Genomic DNA, 4,545 nt, shown 5'->3' on the forward strand with positions numbered 1-4,545 from the left:
TTCTCTCTCTCTCTCTCTCTCTCTCTCTCTCTCTCTCTCTCTCTCTCCTCCCCTTCCTCTCTGAAATCAACTAAAAATATATTAATTAAAAAAAGAATAGATCTACCTTAATTTTCAGATTTTATTTTATTTTAAAAATAAACATTTTCAATGGTAATTGGAAGCTCATACTTGCAAAGAATTTGAGTGAGTTGGGAGAGATTTTCTTTAGCACTTTAAAAATGCCCGGTATCTCTTTGACCTTCTCTCACGTTGAGGCCAAGATAAGGGAAGACTTTCCAGGATTTTGCTGCTTTCATTGAGTTCTAGATTCCAGGTACTAAGAAGTTATACCCCAGGTCCTGGAAGGTTTGCAGGATAAAGGACTGGTCCCAGTGGTGCTCTCTGAGCCATTTTAGGGAGAGACAGAGGCCAGGAAGAAGAGAGCTGAATAAAAGTAATTTGGTTGCACAGATGAGAAGAACACAGCTTGTTCAAATACCACTCGCTGAGTTCGGCTTCAGTACAGACAAGATCTAGACTAGATTACAAAAATACTAACAATCCTGGTGCCAAAGCTACGGGTCCCAGAGACGCACTTGACGTAGTGGGTACACCAACGTGTTTCCTGGTTCCAGCACTGGTTTTGACCACAATACCATTTTATCACCCAATGGCTGGCCCTACCAAGTAGAATATGCTTTTTTTAAAAATATATATTTTATTGATTTTTTACAGAGAGGAAGGGAGAGGGGTAGAGAGTTAGAAACATCGATGAGAGAGAATCATCCATCAGCTGCTTCCTGCACACCCCTTATTGGGGATGTGTTCGCAACCAAGGTACATGCCCTTGACCGGACTCAAACCTGGGACCCTTCAGTCTGCAGGCCAATGCTCTATCCACTGAGCCAAACCGGTGAGGCATAGAATATGCTTTTAAGGCTACTAACCAGGATGGCCTTACATCAATAGCTGTCAGAGGGAAAAAATGTGCAGTAATTGTCACACCGTAGGAAATACCTGATAAATTTTTGGATTCCAGCATGGTGACTCACTAATTCAAGATAACCAAAAACAATGGCTGTGTGACAGCCGGAATGGCAGCGGCTAGCAGGTCCCAGTACAGAGGGCATGCTATGAGGCAGCTAATTGGAAAGACAAGTGAGGCTATGAGATGCCTGTGGACACGCTGTGTAAAAGAACTGCTGATATTTCTCAGGTCTACACGCGCAATGAGGCTAAAATGAGGCCTCTTTGTTGATGTGTGATTTTATTTTACTTTTAAAATTTTTGCTAATCTTCACCCAAGGACATTTTTACACTGATTCTCGGAGAGAGTGAAAGGGTTGGGGGGAGGAGGGAGAGAGAGAGAGAGAGAAACATCCATGTGATTACCTCCGGCATGTCCAGCCCAAGGATCAAGCCTGCAATTGAGGTACATGCCCTTGACTGGAATCAAACCCAGGACCCTTCAGTCCAAGGCCGAGGCTCTATCCACTGAGCCAAACTGGCTAGGGCATGCTGTGTGATTTTAATTGGTATAGGCTAGAGGAAGAACAAGGCCCTCAGGTGAGGTGTGATCTTGCAGGTTACAACTATGGGTTTCAAGCCACTGCAGCAGAAGTTAAACCAAGTCAACCAGTTTTCTTGAAGAAAAAAAAGTGAAGAAAATATTTGACCAACATTTGAACAGACAGTGGAAACTGTGATTACATGCCCGTCTACTGTTCTATCAACTGATTTCAAACCTTGAGGAATAGAAGTTGGAGTAGTTACAGTAGAAAATCCTAAATTCCGGATTCTTACAGAAGCAGAGATTGACATTCACCTTGTTCCAGCAGAGAGAGACTTAACACTGCAGTTAGTTTGCCAAATCCATGACTCCACTTGCCAGTGTGTTTGGTAACAACAGACTGACATTCTGGAGGCCCCTGGATTGAAACAGGACCCGCTCTCACTCCTCTGGCCGCTGAAGTGGTTAGGACTCTATAAATAAAACCAGTGCTTTTGGAAAAAAAAAAAAATAATAGTACAGTTTGGGAGACTTTTGAAAAAGCGTCCGTCTTTGGCATTCAGCCTGAGATTTTAAAAAACAAAATATGTCAGCCTGACCTTTTTCTCTTCTTAATATTGTTTCTAGAGTCACCTATTAAGGAAACATGATAGACTCAAAGTCTGGAGCATAATAGAGATTCAATCCATATTTGTTGACTCAACAAATGGAGACATTTGCAAGGCTTTTGATAAGGTCTTTAATGACCTGGTTGATACAGTGGTAGCACAATGCAGGCTGGATGGAGGGGCAATTAGCTGGATTAGAATAGCCCAGGAAATTCCCTGCATACCAGCCAGGAGGCAGAGTCCTAATGCTGGGTCCTCAGCCCCCAGAAAACTCCATGACATGGATGTAACATAGAGAACAAGCTCTTCGAATAGTGCTGGGCAGGACAAAATATATGTTGAGGGATGGAATCCAGATGAACACCCTTTACTTAGCAACTTTTAAACTTTTCATTCCTCCCTGGATATAAGCAGTACCTGCTTATTGTAGGCAAATGGAGAAATATAGGAAACATTAAGAAAGAAAAGAAAGAGAATTCATGATCTCTCTTCACCCAAATATAATCACTGTTAACATGTTAGTATTTTTTAGTGATTGTTTACCATAAACATTTTTTTAAAAATCTAGATAAGTTAATTTTATATCTCTTTTCACTTAAACTTTTTAAAAGTGTAATGATTACATAACATTTTATCATATCTGGTTTGGCTCTGCACATGTTCATTTGCTAAGCCAAATAAGTAGTAGCAAATATTAAAATGGCATTTTACTAAGGCCCAATACTGTTCTAAGGGCTTTAAATTTGTGAAGCTTTTTAATTCTCAAAATAACTCTATGAGGTATTATCATCCTTATTTTACAGATGAAAAAACTGAGGCATAGAGAGTTTAAATAACTTGCTCCAAATCACCTAGATATTAAATGGTGGGAGCAGGAATTTTTCTCTCTTCTGAAGTCAGTTTTGGTAGTTTAGATTTATTACATGGTATTAGGATAATTGAATAGCCTTCAGGAAAAAAACTAGGTTGAGTTTCATATCACACTTTACCTTAGTACAAATTCCAGATGAATCAAAAACTTAAATATAAAAGATAAAATCTTAAATATGCAAAAACTGGTTCTCATTGCTGGCTGAGCTTCAGAATCACCTGGGGAATTTATTTAAGAATTATCTATTTAGCTCCAGCTGGTTTTGCTCAGTGGATAAAACATCGGCCTGTGGGCTGAAGGGTCCTCAGTTTGATCCCAGTCAAGGGCCCTGGTTATAGGCTTGATCCCCAGTAGGGGGTGCACAGAAGGCAACTGATCAATGATTCTCTGCGCGCCCTGTCATGAGAGCCATTGATTCTCTCTCATCTTTGGTGTTTCTCTCTCTTCCTCTCCCTTCATGTCAGAAATAAATAAAAATATAGTAAAAGAAAAAAGAAAAAAAAAAGAATCATCTGTATAGCCCAGGTTGGGTGGCTCAGTTGATTGGAGTGTTGACCCGTACACCAAAAGGTTGTGGACTGAATCCCTAGTTGGAGCACGTATGGGAAGTAACTGATCCATGTTTCTCTCTCTCTCTCTCTCTCTCTCTCTCTCTCTCTCTCTCTCTCTCTCCTTTCCTCTCTCTCTAGAAATCAATGGAAATATATACTCAGGAGAGGATTTGAAAAAGAAATCTATTAAATCAGAATCTCTGAAGGTAATGGAGGCACTGATATTTTATAAAATTCCCCACCCTGTCAATGCCTCCAGTACAGAAAAGCATTGGGAGAAAAAAAAAAGAAGTGTAGAGTTTTTGTAAAACCCAGGAAAAGAGAAAGCTTTCTATATATTATATAAAACTCAAAAAATCTAAAGAAAAAGCTGATAAATTTAGTAGTGGGGAATTCTTGTTTAATGGTATGGAGTTTTAGTTTAGGAAGATGCCAAGTTCTGGAGAAAGATGATATTTATGGTTGCACAACAATGTGAATGCCCTTAATGAATTATATGCTTAAATATGGTTAAAATGGTACATTTTATTTTATATTTATTTTACCACAAATAAATAAGAAAAAGAGAAACTCAATGTAAAAATGGGTAAAAGATATGAAAAGACAGTTTATAGAAAATACAAAAGGTTCTTGAACATTTGAAAAAAGATTATTTCACTAATAAGAGAAAATAAAATTAAAACTATACTACGATATCATTTTCACTAAGATGGAGAAAGATTAAAAAAAGTTGGCTAACTCAGCATGTTGATATGGGTCTTAGAAAAAAGTCATTCTTATTTATTGCTGGCAGCAATCCTATATAATAAAAGCCTAATATGCTAAGTGTCTGGTCATCCAGTTGGCCATTCAACCAATCAAAGCATAATATGCTAATGATATGCTAAGATTGCTCAACGGCTTGCTATGATGTGCACTGACCACCGAGGGGGGGGGGGGGCAAATGCTCCAACTGGAAGGTTAGCTTGCTGCTGGGATCCAGCCTATTGGGACTGAGCAAGATGGGCCAGACAGGCCCTGGAC

General features: G+C 39.2%; 1 pseudogene; it reads left to right on the forward strand.

Moving 5' to 3' along the window:
• LOC102767423 overlaps positions 1-1,885 on the forward strand; it is a 7,494-nt pseudogene extending 5,609 nt beyond the window's left edge.
• The last annotated feature ends 2,660 nt before the right edge of the window (positions 1,886-4,545 follow it).

This window comes from Myotis davidii, unplaced genomic scaffold (assembly GCF_000327345.1).
Source record: "Myotis davidii unplaced genomic scaffold, ASM32734v1 scaffold210, whole genome shotgun sequence".
In the NCBI taxonomy this organism is placed as follows: domain Eukaryota; kingdom Metazoa; phylum Chordata; class Mammalia; order Chiroptera; family Vespertilionidae; genus Myotis; species Myotis davidii.